Source organism: Macaca fascicularis, chromosome 1, assembly GCF_037993035.2.
Source record: "Macaca fascicularis isolate 582-1 chromosome 1, T2T-MFA8v1.1".
Lineage (NCBI taxonomy): Eukaryota > Metazoa > Chordata > Mammalia > Primates > Cercopithecidae > Macaca > Macaca fascicularis.
The window spans coordinates 46,400,345-46,425,301 of NC_088375.1; positions in this window are offsets into that span (position 1 = coordinate 46,400,345).

A 24,957-nucleotide genomic window follows, 5' to 3' on the forward strand; every position below is an offset into this window, starting at 1 on the left:
TTGTTTGTTTTGGGTTTTATTTATTTACTTTTGCTACTTAACATTCCTGCTTTTTTGCATGTTTTAAAAATCTGTATTATGTACATCAAATTGTTATGTCATTAAAAGTGAATTTTGTCATCTTCCTTCAAAGAGTGTTGATTTTTTTGGGTGAGTGGGGGAAACTAACAGCCTTTTTAAAAGGGTGAAGACAATAACAAGATGAGATGGGGCAAGTAGAAAAAAGAAAGCACTATTGTAGATTTAATACTAACATATTCATAATTATTGTAAAATAAAAATGTATTACAAATCCTGGTGAAAAGGTGTAGATTGTAGTACTTGGTTAAAAAAAAAGGCAAGATTGAACTATCTTAATTTTTTAAGATATATAATTTAAATAAAAATACAAAGATACATTGGAAGACTGGAATCAAATACTAACTACCTGATACAATACTAGTAAAATAAATATTTAAAAACCTGAACATAAAATGTTATCATGGATATAAAATGATGTGTGCTTTCATACACTGTCTGTGGGATGTTAAAAAGGGAAGCTACTTTGGAAAATTATTTGGTATTTAATTTATAGTTAAATAAGAACTTTTTGAACTATTCTACACTAGGTATGCACATGATAGAAACTGAAAAAATTTTACACAAAAATTTACATATTTGGCCGGGCATGGTGGCTCATGCCTGTAATCCCAGCACTTTGGAATGCCACGGTGGGTGGATCACGAGGTCAGGAGCTCGAGACCATCCTGGCTAACATGGTGAAACCCTGTCTCTACCAAAAAATTACAAAAAAATTAGCTGGGCATGGTGGCAGGCACCTATAATTGCAGCTACTCAGGAGGTTGAGGCAGGAGAATGATGTGAACCTGGGAGGCGGAGCTTGCAGTGAGCCGAGATCACGCACGCCACTGCGCTCCAGCCTGGGAGACACAGTGAGACTCCGTCTCAAAAAAAAAAAAAAGAAAAAAAAATTGCATATTTATAGCAGTTTCCAAATAGTAGCCTGAAATGAAAACAATTTAATAATTGTCCATCAACAGGACAAGATAAACAAAATGTGATATATTCCTAGAATGTAATTCTACTTAATAATATAAAGTAGTAAATTATTGATACAATAAATGATTAATTATCCCAATATTTTGCTTAGGAATTCTGTATATACAGAAGTGAATACTGTATGATTCCAATTAAATAAAATTTTTGGATAGTGAAAATAACCTATGGTTAAATATCAGAAGAGAGATGATTGCATTTTGACTGAGTACCTATTGGGAAGGGGCATGAAAAACCATTGTGGAAATATCAGGGGTCTGGAAACATTTCTATAAATTGATAGGTAGTATATATTTTAACCTCTTGGGACCATAGGTTTTCTGTTGCCACCACTGTGTATTGCATTACTCGGTAATACTCTTTATTACAAAAGTAGCCATAGAAAATGCATATATAAATGGACCTAGTAGTGCTCCAATAATTTTTTAATAAACATGTCAGTGAATGGCCCGACTGAGCCCATAGATTATAGTTTTTCACCCCTTGCTATTTATCATGATAGCGATATGGGTGTCATGACTGGATGCATTTGCAACAATTTATAAGAATGTAACACATAATGTACATTTAAGTCTCTATAACTTATGCCTCATAAAAAGAATGTGGGCTAAAATTTTATAACTTTTATCGTTCTCAAAACTCAGAAACTAAAAATTGGTATAAATTTGTTAGGTCCTTTGCCTCATAGTCTTATAATTATGGGCAGCAGTAACTGAAACTGACCTGCAAGCCCCAAAATAAATAACTAAATAAATAAAAGAGACATAAATATCACATATTTTAGCACATAATAGACATAAATATAAATTTATCTTAATTTCTAATTGTTTTGTACAGAGTCCTATAGATGTTTTTGTTGAGGAGATATAAGTAAAAGTCTTCCAGTCCAGAAAAACATACCACAAGGGTAGTAGAGAAAGGAAACAGTTGGCCGGACGTGGTGGCTCATGCCTGTAATTCCAGCATTTTGGGAGGCCAAGGCGGGCAGATCACAAAGCATACAGCCTGACCAATACGTTGAAACCCCATCTCTACTAAAAATACAAAAATCATACGGGCGTGGTGGTGGGCGCCTGTAGTCCCAGCTACTCTGAGGCTGAGGCAGGAGAATCGCTTGATCCTGGGAGGCGGAGGTTGCAGTGAGCCAAGATGATGCTACTACACTCCACCCTGGGTGACAGAGCGAGACTCCATCTCAAAAATAAAAAATAAAGAAAGAAAACAGTTTTATTTTTGTATAGGTGTTAAACCAGAATGCAATCCACACCACAGGCAATTTACTAAGAGATTTCTGAGACAGACAGAAATCTCACCCTTTTATATAGACAAAGCAGATACAACCCACTACATACCTGTTTTTAAGATAAACAACAACTAGTCCTCAAGTAAGAGGACTTCACAAGCAACATTTGTCACACATAGTTTATTTAAACTTACCTAGCAATTTAAACTTACCATCTATTTAGGTAACTGACTTTATCCACAGGACTAACAAACTTCTCTGTATCTTTGTAACAGGAGATAGTTTTGCAGTTTGGAGCAAGGAACTCACAAAGTTAGACTTCTACCCTTACACTGAAACTGGAAGGTAGGGGTGTTACCTTCCTTGATGTTTGCATTTCAAAGAGATGATTCCAAGGTCTTTGAAAAAGCTAGTCCTGAGTCACAAAGCTAGCAAAAGTCCTGTGTAGTCTTCAAAAGGATTTATACACATTTCAAAGAGAGGAGAATGTATTTACAGTGAAAAGTTTTCTAAAATAAGTGCTCAGAGAAATAGGAGGGAAAGGAAATGTCTTTCTATATTTTCAAGAGAGAGAATTAAGGCTCATTTTAAATTTGTATTTCTGTTTACATTTGAAATGAAAAGAAAACATTGTGTTGTTTAAATGTGTAAATATTTAAAATATGATCAAACTGGCATATTAGCTCAGTAGGGAAGGATATATAATTCCAAAAAGAAAGTCAGAAGAATTTTTATGCCTGTGAAAAGAGTATAATTGGGATGATATACCATGTCTTTCAAAAAAATATGGTAAAAACACATGAATATTTTTTTTTTCCCAGAGAGGACACAAAAATTATCATCAAACATATGAAAATATACTTAATTTTCCCAGTTATTATGAAAATAAAACTAAAGCCAATAAACAATGTTTCATACCCACTAAAATAGTCAAAAGATAAAACTAAAGCCAATTAACAATGTTTCATACCCACTAAAATAGTCAAAATAAAACAAAAATCCGAACATAACAAGCTTTAGCCAGAATGATTGGGATCAGAGCTTTCACACATGATCACTGAGAGCTTAAGTGATAACAAACTTGGATAAGCAACTTGGATAAAATTAAACATTATCTAATAATTTGAAGTTGTACATATGCTATGATATTAATTTTCCTCCTACTTACATGTTCTGATTTAATTTTATCACTTTGCATTGTGACATAGGTATACAGTATTACACCGTAAAATAGTATTACGGCATTATTTGTAAGAAAACAAAGAAAGTTGGAAAGGATGCAAGCTACATATTTAAAAGAAAGAATGAGTAAATAAACAGTAAGAAAGAGAAAAAGGGGGAGTGAAAAATGTAGAAAAGGCAGGAGGGAGAAGAAGGAAACAAGGAAGGAAAGAGGGAAGGAAAGAAAGAAGAGAGGGAGAGAGGAAAGAATCTTGTGGAATATTCATAAGATGAATTTGTGTAAACAGTAAAAATGGATGAGCTGCCATCACAGTATTCACATGATAGCATATGGGCTAAATGTAGCTAGTAACAGATTTTTCCATCTTTGCTTTGTATACCACTCATCCCATCAGGAGTTAGAGTTCATTCCTTCTTCCCTGTGACTCAGTTTTTCATACAATAGAGGTGCCGTTATTTGTCCTTAAATGTAGCCTTTGATGCTTTCATTTTATGCTTTTGGAAAATAGTCAACTGCAGTAATGAAGAGAGAGAAGTCAAATGGAAAAGAGACATTAGAAGAGAAAGGGAAACCCATCAAATTCCAAACATCCCATCCATCCTGCTGGCATGCTAGTTATGTTAATAACAACATTTTAGATCCTCCATATTGATTAGATTCATTTTAATACTATCTTCATTTCTTTTGTTGCTTTGGTTTATTTACTTCATGTTGAGGTATAACTAAAAATACATTAAAGTACTTAAAATCTTAATGTATAGTCAAGTATATTTTTTCTCTAAATCCTTTTAACCACTAGGTCAAGACAGAACATTTACTGCTCTGCAAAATGCTTCATTGACAATATACCTAACAAAAATTATTCCTGGTACAAACATAAAATCCAGTAGTCTTGTATTGGATATCCTGTAACTTGAACCATATTTATTCCTCTTTTTAGATTAATCTTTTGATAGAGCTCATACTCCAATAGTCTTCTATTAATGGATTATGGAAAGTAAAATAAAATCTTGAATACCTGAAATGTCACCTAAATATACCCATACATTATTTTTTAATTTGATTGGCCAGATGATTCAAAACCATTTTGTTAGAATATTTATAATTTTGCTTCACTGACTTATAGACTTAATTGCTTCTTTTGAGAAGTCAAATACCATCTTGATCATTTGCTTATGATTATCCTCAACTTTATTTTAATCATCTCATATTTTTATTTCTGAGATATTTCTATTAATATTTGTAACTGACAAATTTAAATGTATAAAGTTATGGGGTCTAATGTGATGTCCTGATATATGCATACAACGTGAAATATTAAAAAGTCTCACTCATAAAAGTAGAGAGTAAAATTATGTTTATCAGAGACTGGAGAGGTAGGGAGGTGAGGAATATGGAGCTGTGTGGTAAAGGATATAAGCTTTCAGATAAGAGAAATATGTTTTAAGATCTATTGCACAGTGGGGAGACTATAGTGAATAATAATTTATTACGTATTTTAAAATAAGAGCAATGTCAAATATCTCACCATAAAAAAATGATAGGTAAGTGAGGAGATGGATGTGTTAATTGGCTTGATTTAACCATATCTAAGATTTTAGATAGCTCTATCTCTATTTATGTTTATATCTATATTTTCAAATATATGTATTTGTTGTCCCTTATTAAGGATTATTTTTCCACATATGAAATATCCTCTCTAAGGCTATTGCTCACAGACTTAAGATTGCATTATCTTTACTCCCTCCTGTCCCACACATTTCTTTCTGGTTTCTATGAATTTCCACCTCCCTATATTTGCCATTTGTTATTTGGCCTCTTTTTTCTTATTATGGACTGTCCTCAAACATCTGTTGAAATTTAGCTATCCAATTATATTCAGGAGTGAGAAATAAAAAGCAGACTCAATATCAATATTCTCTAGTTCTGTTAAAAGCATGTCAACTAGTAGGCTTCCATCTCATCTGTGCCCTTGGGAAACGTTGCCTAAGATGTGTAAGCTTTTCTTTTTATGTATTAATAATCTCCCCATAGAAGAGTTTTCCAGTGTTCCACTTTGGGGTATTGACATCTGGCTGTCATTTTTATCAAAGTTGATTGAAGATGGGAAATGTTTTCCTCATTTCAGGATAGTGCATTTCATTGACCATGTATTCCTACTTCAGTATGGTATCCCTGCTATACTAATATCAGAGTCCATAGCCTCCCTGGTTTAAATGCTTCACAGCATAAATCTAGGTTTATGCCGTAGTAGAGGAGAGGTAATTGCTTTTACCTGTGCTATGAAAGAAAAAACCTGGAAATCTAAGAACATTTAAACAAACTTTAAGTTATTATTCTGATCTTAAGACCTATATTCATCTACTTTCAAAGGTAGTTGGTGCCTTTAGCTTTCCTGAAGTTAACTAGAACTCTGTGGCATGGCTTTGCCTGTTTTAGCCTAACTATTACAGCAGTACATGGCCTTTTCATCAAAGGTACTTCTTTTGGTTTTTTACATTTTGTAGCTGCCATTCACACTTCCATTTCCATTGTCCTTGTGTATGAATTAATTAAATATTCCCTTACATTTTTAGTGGAATTTTGTGAGATGGGGACTGAATATATTTTTGTTTAACTTTTTGTGTTTACCAGAAGTACATTAATTCCTAAATAATTAAGAAGATAAAGCTAAAGAGAATGTAATTGCTGGAGATATACTTAATATATAGTGAATTACACTTTAATATTTGCATGATTGTACTTTCTTTTATTCCCTGGGTGTTACATATTTCTCTGTAGAATTGCTGCATCTAAGATATTAGGTATATTTCAAGGTTAAATGGTTGAATTGTTTAATTTGCATTGAGTATGTGCATATCACCCGAAATAAGGCCATTATTATTTGTCAGAAAATGCAAATCTTTAGATGAACATGAATATTTTAGCACATAACACTTAGCAAGAAAAAAGAAAGAAAATAATTATCTTTTGTATAGTTTGATCCACATATAATATTTTGGTTTAACCAAGCTTTAATATACTAAATACCAGAAAATACATATATTAATCAAATGTAGGCATTTACCACTGTCTATTTCTGCACCTCTGGAGTTAAATCTGTCATGTTCATAGGAAGAATCCTGAGGATGACGGTGTGATGTCAAAAAAAGACAAATTTTAAATGTGAGCCAGGTGTTCTGTAAATACAAGCATTTATTCAAAAAGCACCTTCTTTTTTTTATTTTAATTATCACTCATTTAAAAATGCAAATGCTCCTTCTATGCACATATTAATTGTAATTTGATTTTTTACTATTAAAAAATACATATGTTAGATACCTCGTCTAATTTTTTTTTAATGCATGGCTATTTGAAAGCTCCTTGGTAAGTCTTTTAGAAATTAAACTTCTTTGACTCTGAGCAGGACAGGTGATTTCTTGCATAGTTAGATAGCCAAACTACAGGTACACAGTAGTCCCTTTTTATCTGTGGTTTTATTTTCCATGGTTTCAGTTACCCATAGTCATTTGTGCGCCAAAAACATTAAATAGAAAATTTCAGAAATGAACAATTAGTAAGTTGCAAATTGCATACTATTTTGAGAGGCATGGTAAAATTGTCTGTCATTTCACATGGGATGGCAATCATCCCTTTGTCCAGCATATTTACATTGCACATGCTATCGCATGTTAGTCACCGAGTTGGCATCTCGGTTATAAAATTGATTGTCACAATATCACAGTGCTTGTGTTAAAGTAATCCTTATTTTACTTATTAATGTCCCAAAGGTACAAGATTCTGGCAATTTGGGTGTGCCAAAGAGAAGCCATAATGTGGTTCCTTTAAGTGAATAGGTGAAAATTCCTGACAATTAAAGAAAAAAACATCATATACTGAGGTTGCTAAAACAGATGGTTAGAATTAATCGTCTGTGAAATTGTGATGGAGGAATAGAAATTAGTGCATAGTACATATAGGTTTTGATACTATTCATGGATATCTTAGAACATATCTCCTGAGGATACAGAGAGACCACTGTGATTTTTTTTTTGAACCAGTTGGAAATGATAATCATAATTTAATAGTAAAAATAAAAATATTACTCTTACTGCTAAACAATGACAAAATAACAAAACTCATTTTTACATACCTGAAAGATGCAACATAATTCATTCATAACAGGATTAACACCCACAGTGATTTTTAGTTGTGCATTTATAATTTCTTAGGACTTTTCCTCTGTTCTTATATGGTCTGAAAGTGTATTTACAAATATTACTGACTTAAAGAAAATTACTTAGTTTATACCTAGAGAACATGAAGTTGTTTTAAATTTAAAACACAGTTTACTTCCAATTGCATCAAATCTAGTCTTTTCAAGTTAATCAATTTAATATTTTGTAAAAGACTGTCTCTCAAGTGATGCAGTATTTTAAACTACTTTGGTTATAATTATTTAAATACTTTCACAAATCTTTATATTGTATGAAGAACCAGAGGCTAGTGCTTAAACCAATAGATGAGTCAAAGAAAATTGAGCATTTAGCCTGAAAAGTAGTATAGATTATACACAGAACTCGTTTGTTTATTTTTGAGTAAAGATCTGGCTTCTATAATTCATTGCACAATTCTAAACAATAGCTCATTCACCTTCCAACTCCAAATAAAAAGTGCAGACAACATTCCATTAACTAAGAAATTTTCATCCACATACTAAGCTTAATTTAAAAATTGTCTCATTAAACTGATGTTATAAATATGCCATTCTTATTACATGTTTAAAATGTTTTATTCAAGTATAAGAATAAATGACTTTATAATCTTTTAGTGTGGTTGCAGTGATGGTAAGAGTTGTACATGGAAAATATTTTTAGTTTTAGAGAAAAAAAGGATTATGAACAAAAGCATAAAAAGTTAAATTTAAATAAAGCACCGGTTCAAAATGAGTTTCACAAAATTCTGTTTTGGAGTTGGTCATTGTAATTTAAGAGTCAATTTTCTTGTGGTTATAATATTTTAAATTATGTGTAGCAATTTATAAATAAAGTTGAGTCAGAAAAGAAAAGAATTAAAGTTAGGTTTAGGTATATATGGTCTTATATCTGCCATAGAAAATGTTTCATTAAATTTTCATAAAATTATTAAAAATACTTCCTTTTTGTAATTAAGGAAACTGAATCACAGAAAATTATCTAGACTGTTCTATTTTTTGCAGCCAATATTAAGTCCTAAATGTAGTTGTTTCCAAAGCTTGCATTCTGTACATTTCTCCAGGCTGCAAAGTACATGTTAGTGTATAAAAATGGCAACTAATGAAATACCCCAAATGCACTGAGATCTGAGTTCCTGTGTCAATGAACTAATTTTTTTCTTATTTTTTTTAACCAAAGATGTAGTTTTCTATTTTTTTTTCAGTTATTTAACAGAATTATCGAGATTTTATTTTGTGCCCATTATCTTTCTAGGCAATATTTTTAGAATGTCACAAGATGGGAGGAGTGGGTGAGGGTGTGACTTGTGTAATCAGGAACTGATACTTGAGCTAATACCTGAATAACATAAAGTTATATTTTACATGTCCCCACTTTTATCTAGCTTGTTTGAAAACATGGTGGTAAGAATATCAGAAGAAGGAATTGCAATATAAAGATATTAAAGTAGAACAAGTTTGGATACTGTGTGAGAGAAAAACAATAGAAGTCATTGTGGTTGGATTGCAGTAAATTTAGAGACTCTTAAAAGTTCATATTCTGCCATGATATTCTCCATTCCTCTAAATGGTCTGTTCTACAAATTCCTCTCTTTCTCGTTATAGGTAATTTCAATTTCTATTTTCACAGAGACTTTAATATCACCTAAATGATTTGAATAAAACAATTTGATTTAACCGTGTCAGGTTAACATGTGACTAGATTGTAGTGACTCAATCTTTACAAGAACACTATATATTATATAAAGATATTTATGAATTCAAATTTTACTATAATTCCAAAAGTTTCAAGAAATTCAGAGATCAGAAATTTTAAATAATATAACAAAAATATTTCGAGAGAGGAAGACCTCTTAAATTTAGTATCCCTTTATCAGTCTCCCTTTTACATTCTGTTTCTACTGACACATTGGGATGAACTTAGATTTTATTGCAAGAGAGAAATAAAACTGTGTTAGTATTATACTTTGCTCAATGTTTTATCACAAGAGTAATTTAAACTGTTAAACCATAGGTGCTTAATTAATCAAAAATGGATATTAGGATTCTCAAATCTACTCCTCTTATTAAGTAAATTATCTGTTTTCCAAAGTAGGCACCTGGAATTGTCTTTCATTTCTTCCTCTTCTTCTGTATCTACCCAATACCAGCTTCCATTGTTTGTACGCTATCAGTATCTGCCTAAATTGTTTAAACTTTCCATGCATATAGCTACTGTCTTAATTATGTCTTTTCTCTCTCTTCGTTTCATTTGAAATAGTATTGTATTTTAAAAATTGAGACCCTTCTGGTCAACATTTGTCTGCTTTCTACTTTAATATCAATCCCACATTCTTTTTTGTTTCCTAAGGAATGAATTTGATTTTATCACTACATTACTAAAAGTTCTGTACTTTTGATAAGTTCCATACTTACTAGCACAATGTAAAATATTCAATTGTGGTATTAACACGTATTTATATTTACTTTCATAATCTCACATTTTAACATTTCCTCTCTGCCACCACTCACACTATTCCTAGGTTATACATATTGCTTGAAATATCCCCCAAATAAGACATGATTCCTTCAATTTTGCATGATATATAGGATATATCTCTGTGTTGCTCTTGCTGTCTATCTCTCTATCATTCCTGATCTAGTTCACACTGAAATAATTACACAAAAAATTGCCAAAAAGTATTCAGTTTACTATCCATGATTGTACTTGGATAATTCACCTTGTGAGGATACAATTTATGTTTCCTCGACTTTATCCAGATCAACAGATTAGCAGTTTGCCCATTTATTAGCATTTTGAAGCTGATAAGTACGTCAAACCTTTTCTTCCATTTAGGAGTATTAAATGAAAGAGTAATAGCGCTGTTCTCATCAACACATAAAATCTAGCCCAATAATTTCACATCAAGAAGTGGCACAGATCATTCACAATGTAACAACTTAAATTAATTTTGATTAACTATCTCCTTATTTTGATTGGTCCTTATGAAGTCTCCCTGTCATCCCTATCATCCTTACTGACAGGATCATCAGTATAACTCATAGACCTGGAAGCCTTCAGCTCTAAGTTACTTTGATTTTTGCCAAATGCATGAAAAGCAGCCATGCTACCACATTCTTGATTGGTTTCTGCTGTGCTTAAATCTTTTATAAAGCATCTAGCTCTGGATTTACCTCAAATTTTCTTGATATATATTTTTCTCCTATTAGTGGTCTCAGTGTCTGAATAGCTTGAAACCAGAATTAAATGGATTATTGCCTGGCATTTGAGGTTCTTCATCTCCCTTTTATTCTTTCTGCTCCTAAACTGAAGCCATAGCCATAATTTATATTACGTCGTCAAAAATTATTACAGTCTTCTTGTTAATGGAACTAACTGTAGAATTGAAAAAAGTCATGAGTTTTGACAGGGTGTACTTATAAAGATTAAGAATATTGTACAGCAAAAGAATGAAAACCCAAAAAAGAAAGATCTAAGGAGGACAGGCGCATTGGTTCATGACTGTAATTCCAGCCCTTTGGGAAGCCCAACCAGGAGGAATCCTTGAGCCCAGGAGTTCAAGACCAGCCTGGGCAACACAGTGAGACCCCATCTCCTAAAAAAAAAAATAATAAATAACAGATGGGCATGGTGGTACATGCCCATAGTTCCAGCTACTCAGGAGGTTGAGGTGGGAAGACTAGAAGGTTGAAGCTACACTGAGCCATGATCACGCCCCTGCACTCCAGCTTGGGCATTATAGTGAGAACCTATCTCAAGAAAAGAAAGAAGAAAGAAAGAAAGAGAGAAAGAGAGAGAGAGAGAGAAGGAGAGAGGGAGAGAGGGAGGGAGGGAGGGAGGCAGGGGAGGGAAGGGAAGGAAAGAAGGAAGGAAAGAAAGAGAAGAAAGTTCCAAGAATTCCAGGGGAACCTTGCAAGGACTTTCCTTAGCACAAGATGCACTTTATTTTCATAGTGAGAACCAGTAAGATATTGAGACACACCCTACTCAGGGAACAAGGTATATATTAACCTAATAGCCTATTATTCCCCACTGACCACATAGTGACACCCAGGCTACACAGTTACACAACTGTATAAGGCAGGTGCATACCATCAATCCACACCTTTACGATAAACAGTAAGTAAAAGCTAATTCAGAGTACTTTTGGGAGTGATTTTAGTTTAAAATATTATAAGTCACTAGCTGGTATATTTTATTTTTCTACTGGCCCAGAGTGTATACCAGAATTCCAAGTATCCCTTGAGATAAGAGTAGAATTACCACAGTGTAGCCACAAGTTAACTCTATCCTGGCATGCATGCCTTACACACAATTGTTGCAGTACAATTTTCAACAAGTCCATAGATTTATGAGGGCTTATGTTACATTTTGTTGGGTAGATAGCTTTGGCTTTATTTTTACCATTTATTTAACTCAGTGTTTGGCCTAGTACAAGGCACTTTTCACATGTTTTCTCTTTAAACTTTATCTGCCCTGTGCCTTCATTCTTCACTGTCTTAAACTATTGCCCTTGAATATCATTGTTGCTTTCTGAGCTTCTAATACGTACAGAGTAAATACCATTTATTGAGAGGATTAGTGAAATCTGCAAGATATTATGTTCTGCACTTTTTCTAATTTAGTTCCCTAAATTGTAAATATAAGGAGAGGGAGCTACTGTATGGTCTGGAAATAGGTGCATTGTAACAGAGATTTGCTAAAATATACTTTTATGCCAATTGGAAAGTAATTTATATTATGAAGATATAATGGCTAATGTAAATTATTCCATCAAATAAATATTTTCAGAAGTTTTAATGTTGTGGTTTCAGTAAACTAAAATGTAAATTTGGGAGGGTGCAATCAGTAATTCTGAAGTAACTCTTTAGTAGCAGACATTTGTTGTACCCTGGTGTCATAGACACTATCCTAACCACTTTTCAACTTATTGAATCAGCAACCATAATGGGTAAGTATTACTACTAATCTAATTTCCAAAAGAAGAGACTGAAGCACAGAGTGATTCTAGTATCTCACTCATGATTTCACAGGAATGAAGAAGTAGGACTGGGATGCAAACTAGACCATCTAGCCCTACTGTTTGCAGCCTGAACCACAAGCAAATGGACATTTTCCTTTCATGGAGGTCAGGACAGATGGAGGACATATGTGAATAAGTGATATATCAGACAACTGAGGTAAATAAAGAGGCCTTAAAATCGCTGTTTATTTAATTGCAGCTGGTTTTTATGTCATAATCAGGTTGTTGCTATTAATTTTCTCCAAAGTTAGTATTGTCAAACCTGATTATTTATTTATTTATCTTTTTTTTTTTTTGAAAATACAAGAGTACAGCCTGATGTTTGGAAACTTAATCTCTGTGGTCAGTAGCTTAACTTTGTGATATTAAACTACACATGTACTTCAAAATCTTCTTTTGACCTTGAAGAATATGCAGAGATACCATGTTTACACCTTTTAAAAGATCTCCAGGCATGTCTAATTTGTCATCAATGATAAGATTGACTCATTTAAAGACTTTAATCCTAGACTTCCAATATGGAGTAGAGGTGGAACAATGCAAGGCAAAGATGCAAGCAATCATCATGCATCACCTTCTTCTTTTGAAAAAAAAAAACAAAAAACTATGAATATTGTGAAAAGTAAGTTTCAATTTGTTCTTAAGTAGATTTTCATTAAATAAAGCATTTGAACCCTACTATGTGAACTCAGAGGTATTTACTATGATTTTCAGATACCTTAAAATTTATTGATTTTTAAATATACTTAATAGCATTTTCAGAGACTTTAGTTTATGTTATTTTTAAACTTGAAATCGTTGAGATCCATAGTCTGAGTTTAGAGAGTGAACAATTGTTCATCAAACTTTCCATTTGCACAAAGATGTCAAAAAAAGTGAGTCAGTCAAATTTTTGGTTTTGCAGTGCATAAAAATATATGTCTACACTGTATTATAGACTATCAAGAATGCAATAACATTATATCTAAAAAATGAACATATCTTAATTTTAAAACACTATATTGCTTAAAAGAAGCTAAAGATTATCTTAGTTTTCAGCAAGTTGTAATCTTTTTGCTAGTGGAGGGTCTTGCCTCAATGTTGATGTCTACTGACTGATTAAGGTAGTGGCTGCTGAGGTTTTGAATGGCTGTGGCAGTTTAAAAAAAATTGAGTTTGCTGCATTGATTGGCTCTTCTTTTCACAAAAAAATTATCTGTAGCATGCAATGTTGTTTGGTAGCATATTACCAATAGTAGAACTTCTTTCAAAATCAACATCAATCTTCTCAAACCCTGCCACTGCTTTATCAAATAATTTTATATAATATTCTTAATCATTTTTGTCATTTCAACAATGTTTATGGCATCTTCACCTACAGTACATCTCATCTCAAGAAACTAATGTGTTTGCTCATCTGTAAGAAGCAACTACTCATCCTTTTAAGTTTTATCATGAGATTGCAGCAATTCAGCTATATCTTCGGGCTTTACTTCTAATTCTAGTTCTCTTGCTGTTTCTACCACACATTTAGTTACTTGCTCACTGAAGTCTTTAACCCCTTCAAGTCATCCATGAGGGTTGGAGTCAATTTCTTTTAAATTTCTGTTAATGTTGAAGGATGCCTGAACTTACCAATTTTATTCAAGATGTTGATGAAAATTCTAGTTAAATTAAGTTGGAAAAACAGACAGAATGGCAGAGATAAAAGAGAGAGAAAGAAAGACAGTTAAAATAACACCACCTCTATCTACAGATGATATAACCATATTTATAGTAAATATCTCTAAAGAATATACAAAAAATTAAAGTTAATCCTGGTAAATGAGTTCAACAAGGTTGCAGTGTACAAGATCATTGTACACAAATCATCTATCTGTGTGTGTATCTATCGATCTATCTATCTATCTATCATACCAATGACAACCTGATATAAAATTAAGAAAATAATTATATTTATCTTAGCGTAAAATACGAAATATTTAGGAATGCATTTAACATGAGAAATGTAAGATTTTTACAATGAATGTCAGAAAACATCATTGAAATAAATTTTAAAAGATCTAAAATAAAGAAAATGTGTATGTACATTCAATAGAATATTATTTAGCCTTAAAAAAGAAAAATCCTCATGTTATATGCAACAACATGGATGAACTCTGAGGAAAATATGCTAAGTGATATTGAAAGACAAATACTATGAGATTCCATTTATATGGGTTATCGAAACAGTCAAACTTATAAAAGCCGAAAGAATAATGGTGGTTTCCAGGGTTTAGGGAGGGAAGGTAATGGGGAGTTGCTATTTAATGAGAGTAAAGTTTCAGCTATAAAAGTATGAAAGTCCTAGATATCTTCAAATGCTATACTCTATACTTAAATATATGTTAAGAGGTCAGATCTCATATTACCAGTTATTTATGAAAGTAAAAAATAAATGTAAAAAGAAATTTTAATTTTAATTAACAGTAATACAAACAACAGAAAACGATGCACAAATGTTCATTGATATCTGTAAATAAGGAATAAAGGTAACTAAAGATATGTAAGTCTACTACATTAAAAACAAATTTGAGGGGGACATTTGAAATAATTAAGTACATTTTATGAATTGAAAGACTCACACTTGTAAGTTTGTCAGTTATTCCCGCAAATAACTGGCAACCTTAGTGCAATAATATATCAAATCACAGCAAAATTGTACTGGAAACCCACTTCATGTAGAAAGAAAAACAAAGACTGAAAGTTAAGGGTTGAACAGATATTTTATAAAACCAAAGCAAAAAAGGAAGGGTAGGGATACTTATATCAGATAAATTAGACTATAAATCAAAGGCTGTAAATAAAAGATAAGGAATGCCACTATATAAAGTTGTCAATTTCAGCAAGCGAATATAATAATTATAAATATCTATGCACCCAACACCAGAGCTCCCAACTGTATAAAACAAATATTAATGGATCTAAAGAGAGATAATGAGATAGACTGCAATGCAATGGTAATAGGAGACTTTAACACCCCACTTTCAATAATAGGCATTATCCAGACAGAAAATCAACAAAACAACAAAAACAAAACCTGTAGATTTAAACTATATATGATATCTAATATGTCTTACTGACATTTACAGAACATTGTACCCAACTGCTGCATAATACACATTCTTTAAATGAGTACATGGAGCATTCTCCAAAATAGACTGTAACATTTCCCACAAAACAAGTCTATATAAATGCTCAAAAATATGGGTGATGTCCTTCATGTTCTCTGAACATATTGGCATAAAATTAGAATCAATAACAAGAGGAGCCTCAAAAAATACACAAACACATTGAAATTAAACAGAATGTTTCTGAGTGACCAATGGGTCAATGAAGATATTAAGAATGAAATTTTAAAAATTCTTGAAACAAAAAGAAAATGGAAATATAACACATAAAAATCTATGAAATAAGGTAAAAGAAGTACTAAGAAGAATTTTATAGCAATAAATGACTATAACAAAGAAGTAGAAAGACTTCAAATAAACAAATTGAGACTAAAATACAATATAGAATGTCGACTAAAAAAGTTAGATCTTTGACTAGACAAATAAAATCAACAAACCTTTAGCTAGACTATTTAAGAATAAAGAGAGACGAACAAATACCATGTAATTACTGCAATAGAAACAAAAAAAAGGATGAAATTCAACATTTCTTTATGATTAAAATGCTTATCAAAATGGGTATGAGAAAAACATATCTCAAAATAATAAAGATCATACGTTACAAGCCCATGGATGACATTATACTGAACAGGGAAAAATTGAAGGCCTTTACTTTGTAGATTGGAACAAGATAATGGTGCCAACTTTTACCAGTATTATTCAACATACTGCTGGAAATTCTGGCTAGATTAATTAGGCAAGAGAAAGAAATAAATGGCATCCAAATTGGAAATAAAATACTCATATTAGCCTTGTTTGCAGATGACATAATCTTATACCTAGAAAATCCTAAAGATTCCACCAATGACTGCTAAAAGTGATATATGTAGTAAATTTGTGAGACACAAATTTTGAAGAATACAAAATTAGCATATAATGATAAGTAGAAATTATATACACCAACAGCAAACCATCTGAAAAAGAAATTGAGAAAGAAATCTTGTTTACAATTACTCCAAAAAATATAAAATACCTAGATTAATTCCTAGACTAATCTAACCAGAGAAGTAAAGATCCATAGAAGGAAAATTAAAAAAATGTGATAAAAAAAATAAAGAGGGTACAAATAACTGAAAAATATTGCATGTTCAAGGATGAGAATAATTAAGATTGCAAAAAAGACAATACTGCCCAAAGCAACTTCCAGATTTAATGCAATCCTTTTCCAAACACCACTGACATTCTCCATAGAAATAGAAAAATAAATTCTGAAATTCATATGGAACCACAAAAGATCCCAAATAGCCAAAGCAGTTCTGAGCAAAAGAAAAAACTTGGAGGCCTCATATACCTGACTTCGAAATTTACTACAAAGTTATAGTAAGTAAAAAGCATAGTATTGGCATAAAAATAAATATATAAACCAATGGAACAGAATATAGAACCGAGATATAAATGCACACATTTACTACCAAGTCATCTTCCAAAAAGCTGCCAAGAATATATAATGGGAAAATGACAGTATTTTTAATAAATGGTATTTGGAAAACTGGATAACTATATGCAGAAGAATGAAACAGGACCCCTATCTTTCACCATACAAAAAAAAAAAAAAATCAAATCAAAATGGATTGAAGACTTAAACCTAAGATCTGAAACTATGGAACTATAATGTGAAAAGAAAACAGTGGGGACATGCTCTAGGAGACTGGCCTAGGCAGATTTTGTGTGTGTGTGTGTGTGTTTGTGTGTGTGTGTGTAACATCTCAAAACACAGGCAACCAAAGCAAAAATAAATTGGGATTTTATGAAGCTAGAAAGCTTTGGAACAACAAAGGAAACAATCCAAAAAGTGAAGAGACAATTCACAAGATGGGAGAAAATATTTCTAAACTACTCATTTGACAAGGAATTAATAACCAGCATAGATAAGGAACTCCAACAACTCAATAGCAAAATAGTAATAATAATCCAATTAAAAATTGGAAAAATACCTAAGCAGGCAGTCCTCAAAAGAAGACATACTGATGGCCAGCAGCTACATGAGAAAAATGCTAAACATACAAATCATCATATAAATGTAAATCAAACCACAATGACATATCATCTTACTTTCTTCAGAATGGCTTATATCCAAAACATAAGCAATAATGTGCGGAAGAGGATGTGGAGAAAGGGAAACCCTCATACATCTTTGGTAGAAATTAAAATTAGTACAGCTGCTATGGAGAAGAGTATGAAAGTTCCTCAAAAAACTAAAAATAGAACTACCATATGATCCAGCAATTCCACTACTGGGTGTATATCTAAAAGAAAGAAAATATTCATCAAAGAGATATCTGTATCTGCATGCTCATGTTTATTGCACTATTCACAATAGCTGAACTGGAATCAATCTAAGTGTCCATCAAATAATAACTGAATAAAGAATGTGTCTATATACACAATGGAATATTATTCAGCCGTAAAAGGAGATAAAATCTTGTAATTTACAGCAACACGAATGAAACTGGAGGCTATCATGTTAAGTGAAATAAGCCAAGCAGAGAAAGACAAATATATATCCTCATTAATATGTGGGAGCTAAAATGTGGATTACATAATAATCCAGAATAGATTAGACTTTGCCAGAGCCTGGGAATGGGAGGCAGTTGGGTAGAATGAAAGGGATAAAAAGGATATAAATATGATTATTACCATTGATGTGTGTTGATAATCACTTAAAAGGGTATAAATGTACTTATTACCACTTAAAAATGATAAAGATGGTAAATTACATATGTATTTTTACTCCAATAAAAATCTATTAAAAATAAAAACAAAAAATCAATAAAAATTTTAGCATATAAAACATTTTACTTAAAATCTTCTAAAATGTATATGGAATTATAATAGTTCAATAATAGGATAAAAATGATTTAAAAAATAACAAAATTAGAAGACATATTTCATATATGAACACTTTGTACAAATCTCTAGTTGTTAAGAAACAAGTAATGATGAATACTTAGACACATTGATAAATGCCACAGTATACAGAGTCTAGGAAAAGAGTCATGAGAATATGGTTGCTTAATAAATTTAAAAGTCTGTCCTGCTGTTAATGCAGTAGCATTAAAGAAAAGTGATAGTTTATAAGCAATCGTGGCACCTGACTGTATTATCCATTTGGGATAAAATAATTCCAGAGCCTTCCATCACTTCATTTACAAATATATATATTACAGTTATTGACATAAATTGATGCTCTAAGTATAAAAAGTAAACTCATTATATATCTAAAATAAAGTTAAGAAATTAATCTATTCTAAATTATCTTAGAATAAGTAAATATTTCTTATACAAAATACAAAAGCACCCAGTATGAAGGACAAATTTATGAATTAGATTACATTAAAATTAACAGCTTCAATTATCAATAAATACTGTTATTGGAATGGCATGGGGCAATTATAGAGTATGAGAAAATATTTGCATATAGATGCATATATATAGATACACACACATATGTATGCAACTATGGACTTATATCAAAAATATGGAAGCACATTTGACAAATTAATAAAAAAATACAATACAAAATAATAGTTGCAAAGAATTACAACACAGTATTTTAAAAGTGGCTATCATATGATAAGCAGATAGAAAGCCAATGACTTTTCAATGTCATCAGTCACTAGGGAAATATGAATTAAATTTATAATGAGATACCATGATACACCTACTAGTGTAACTTAGATGTAAAATAAGGAATATGACAAGTGCTTCAGTCAGCTCAGGCTTCTATATTTCATTTATATTAAATAATATATATTTTATAGGATAAATACTACATATAGATAGTGTAGCTGATAAATAACGAATTTTATTTCTCACAGTTCTGGTGGCTGTTAAGTCCAAGATCAAGGCCCTGGAGCATTCCTCATCTAGTGAGGCCAATTTTCTAGTTCATAGATGAAATCTTCTCTCTGTTCTTGGTGGTGGAAGGGGCAAACAAAGTCCCTCTGGCTTTGTTTATAGAGATTACAATCTCATTCATGAGAGCTCTATCCTCATAATCTAATTAGCAATAAGGCCCCATCCCTTAACCCATTTATGCCTGAAGTTGCAATTTTTTGAATTTTTGCAATCTGACCTTGGTGATGACCTTGAGCAGTAAGATATAAATAACTCCCACATACTTAGTGTTCCAGTAATGGAACACTAGGCATAAATAGGTTTAATATCATCATCCTCAAAGCTAGGATTTCAACATATAAATTTGGAGAGGACACAAAATTCAGACCATAGCAACAGCCAAGAGTTGTGAAGGACATTGAAAAATTAGAAAATAAATGTAATATGCCTGTGGAAGTGTAAGCTGTTATAGCCACATTATATCTGTTTGGTAGTATCTAAAGCTGAACAAATGTATACCTTAATACTAATTAATACTAAGATAGTACTTTCACTCCCCAATGTAAAATTAATGAGAACATATCTCTTTCAAAATATAGGTAATATATTATTTAAAATGGCACTATTCAGAGTAGCTCTAAAAGACAATAAAATGTGCATCAATAGTCAAATGAAAAATAAATTATCTACCACCCATTGGAGCACTTTATAGCAATGAGTCAATAATGAATTAATGCATGCAACTATATGAATGAAACACACACATATAATACTAAGGACTCAAACACTACGCAATGCTCTTTATAAGTGGTACAAGAAAATACTTAACTATGCTGTAAGAAGTTGAGATAGTGGGAGATGTAGGGAAACAGATTTGAAAAGCAGTCAAACAGGGATTTCTGGCATTCTGGTAATGTTGCATTTCGTAATTTGAATGTTGGTTGAATAGATATGTCTAGTTTGCGAAAATTCAGTGAGCTGTCCATTTATGACAAGAACCACTTTTCTGCATGTACATTTTACTTTGGTGAAAAATAAGGAGAAATACAGATACAGGTAGATGATATCTTCTGTTTACTTATGTGTGAAATGAGATTGTGAACCTATATTACTTACTCTACTACAAATTTCAAATGTTCCATTATTTGCCATAATAGTTAAAAGACGAAACATTAATAAGAACAATCTAAAATAAACAAAGTATGATGAGAATGTATGTTAGAAATTAACCATTGAGCTTTTCAAAGAGAATTTGCTAATATAGGTCTATTTTTCACTAATGACAAGTGAATAATATAATTAATAATTACAGACAATAATAAATGTTTTAAAGGTTCACATGCCTAAAACTTGTCACAGTGATATAGATTGCATTCTCATGATGAAGTGCAAATACTAAATGTTTTTATGGTATGTAAATAACCAGAGTGCCAGAGTTCATTCAAGCTTCATTTTATTCATTCAAAATGTATTTATTAGGACACATTATGGAACATAATTGATAGTCATAAAAAACTAAACCAAAGTAAATTCTGAAAACTTAATTAATTGCACAGTTTCATAAATTTATTTAAACAAAAATTTACAACCATTAGATCATAACTTGAAATTTACCTTGGAAAAAAACTGGTAAATATAATTAGCCATTGAGAAATGCTAGAGATGAAGATAACCTTTTGCATAGAGAACTATATAAACATAATGACAATATTGATTGCTCTCCTGCTATGTGCCACAATGTTATGCTCTTTACAGACATTCCCTAGAAGTCTCACAATACCAATTTAGAATCCTACTATTGTTACTCTATTTTGTAGAGAAAGAGAGAGATACTCAGCGACTCAAAATTAGTTTTGATCCTACCATCTGTGTTCTCAAGTGAATAATTCTCAATACTGACTGTGCATCAGAAAATTGCCAAAAATATTCTCTGGTAGAAGAAATTCTCTGAATTTCACATGAAACTTTAAAATGTACATTTAAAATGTACAAAGTTGGGTCATTACGAAGACTCGTTGAAACTAACACTCAAAGACTGAGTCCTAGGCACCTGTATTTTCATAAAGTTCCTTAAGTTGTAAATTGTATTTGTCTTCCACTCATCTACACAATCCCATGTATGAGTTTCTGAATATGTTTATTTCTTCTTATTCAGTGATGGCTTTGTTTTGTTGTTATTCCTGCTGCTTGTTCATTCTTCAGAACTTGTCATTGCTTTGGCAGAGCTCGTTGAAAAACTAGATTGCTGAGTATCAACTTGCATAGCTATGGTTCTTTCCTTACTTCAGGCTTACATATTCTTTCAATTCAACTACTCTTCCTTCTGGATTGAAGATTATGGCGTCATGCTTTGGCTACCTCTTGTATTTTACTCCTGCTGTGATTGACAGCCAATGTGAATTAACTTAATGACAGAATTCACTGACTGTTTTCACTGTGACTAGCTATAGTCAATTTAAATTGTTAAGAAGAAAATAGCCTGTCTGTTACACAGCCATCTCACGGAGTTAGAAAACTAGCTAAAGATTGAGAAGATTCTTGAGTAGGCTGGCAAAGTTATATGTCCTTAACAGGATATTGATTATAAGAATGTTCAATTTATAGCTGTTTATTAAGTTATAGGTGGGTTAAATGTTTTTCTGTATCAATATTTTTATTTTGTATTTTAACAATTTAATAATTAAAACAAAAGTAATAGGTTAACATAGGGAAAAGGTAGAATCAAGGAGAAATTTGGGAAGTTGCAGTAACCTTGTGAATGAAATTGGCACAGAAGAAAGTAGTAACAGTAAAAATAAGGAGAACTACCTGGATTCTGGATTAAAGGTTAGAGCCAGCAGAAAGTGCTCATTGGTTGCATATGTGGTATTAGAAAAAAAAGTTGTCACTAGTAACTGGGATTTTTGGCCTGAGTAACTAGAAAATAGTGACTAATCTTTTCTGTCATGGTAAAAGGCGGTATAAAAAAGGGTTTTGTTGTTATTATTAATTCTTTTTTTCTTTTAGGGCAGGAAGATCAGGTAGTCAGTATGAACCATTTAAATTTTGAGATGCTTATTAAGCCATGATAATATGTATAACTGAAGGAGTGATAATTAATATACATAGAAATAGAAGAGATTAAAAATAAGCAGAAGAGCAATTCCATATGTAGGGGTCAGAGAAATAGAAAAATTAACAAAGCAGTCTGAGTAGAATTAGAGTATGGTAAGCAAAAAAACCTATGGCATTGTGGTATAACTGGAATCAAGTGAATCAATCAAAAAATAGATTGATCAACTGTATCAAATGCTGCTGATAAACCAAGTCAAATGAGGGCTGAGAAATTATAATTTCATTTAATGTGAACATAAATAGAACAATGTTGGTGGACTTTAGAGTGATAATAGAATGTTTTAAAACTAATAAAAAGCCAAAAGCATAGTAATTAATGGCATAGAGAAGGAGAGGAAAATTGCCAAAAATATTCTCTGGTAGAAGAAAGGGTACCTATACTTACATGAAAATAAAACAGGCATATCTCTAGAACCTCTGACAATTTTTCACAGTAATAATGAGAAAGCCAAATATGTGACTATAGATTCCCATAGTATGCTAGATACATGTAATGATAGGTTTCCCAGTAAAATACGAAATAAGGTTATTAGCTTAGGGTAACTTGGGATTATGGATGTGACGTACTAAGGATTTAAGAAGAAACAGTATAAAACAGAAAGCAGGCATTAAAAAGAATGAGATCATGTTCTTTGCAGGGGCATGGATACATCCGGAGGCCATTATCCTTAACAAAGTAATGCAGGAACAGAAACCAAATACCACGTGTTCTTACTTATAAGTGGGAGCTAAATTATGAAAACACATGGATACATAGAAGGGAACATGACACACTGAGGTCATTTGGAAGGTGGAGGGTGGAAGGAGGGAGAGAATCAGGAAAAATAATTAATGGGTACTAGGCTTAATACCTGGTTGATGAAATAATCTATACAATAAACTCCCATGACACAAGTTTGCCTGTGTAACAAACCTGCACATGTACCCCTGGACTTAAAATAAAAGTTAAAAAAATGAATTTTAAAAAGAAAATAGTTATTGCAAAGAGAAGGGCAATTCATTCATTGCCCTTCTATTTGAAATAACTGATAGAGAAATTTGTAAGTCTTTCATTGCCATTATGTTTAGTGAAAGCTAATCATCATATTTGTGCGTTGTTCTACAGCCATTTCAAGTTTGGTGGATAGGTAGGGTACAATTAGAACATTACCAATGCTGTCATTTAGGGAATAGAGTAAAAGGAGAAGCAAGCGTAGGGGTAAAGAGGTACACAAGAAAATGCTTGCAATAGAATATGGAATTTAATCAGGGAAAGAAGGAGATCAAGAAAATAATGAGAAATAGTCATAAATTAGTATAATAAATATATTTATGCACATTATTTCTGTTTATTTCAAATTTTGTCATTTGTTGACTTAATTTGTAATTAAATAATAGATTCATGGTAAAATTTTACTGAATTAAGAATATTACCATTTATGAAATACTTTAATAAAATATGTAATTTAACAAATAATATTTATTTTAGATTATTAATAATATACCAATACAATTAAAATAAAATATAAAAAAACTCATAAATAAAATTTGAGTAACATTTAAAGATTCACATTTAGTAAGAATTAATCTAGCAATCTTAGAATATTTGTAGAAATCTAAAAATATCAGCAGCACCAGACACATTGCCATGTAGAAGACAACTTTGATTTGTTTGACAGATAGTTACGTTTGGAGCTCTTCCCAGATCATTCTGATTTGTGCATGTGAATTCAATCTAAATTAGTGGAGGTCTGACATAATCGCAACTCGGTATGAATTAATGTTCACTGCTTCAGGGAAAGATTTGAAAATATGTGTATTAAAGGGTAGCATATTGCTAATGATCATTATTTATTCAATGCCATTTATTTTATACAGGAAGAAATGAATAAAACTGCTAAAAGACATAGATTATCCTATGACTGGGCCAACCTCTATTGTCAGAAGTTTCCAGGAACTCATTCGGAAAGTCATAGAGTTAAAATACCTCTCCAATTTTTCTGAGAGGCAAGGGATATATTTGTCCCGTAGTAATGATTTCTTAATGCTTTATTCCTTGTTTCATCTTCTTCCATTTTCTCCATACATATTCCAAACACTAAAAGGATAAGAAAAGCAACGTGATTCTTAAATAGAAAGTA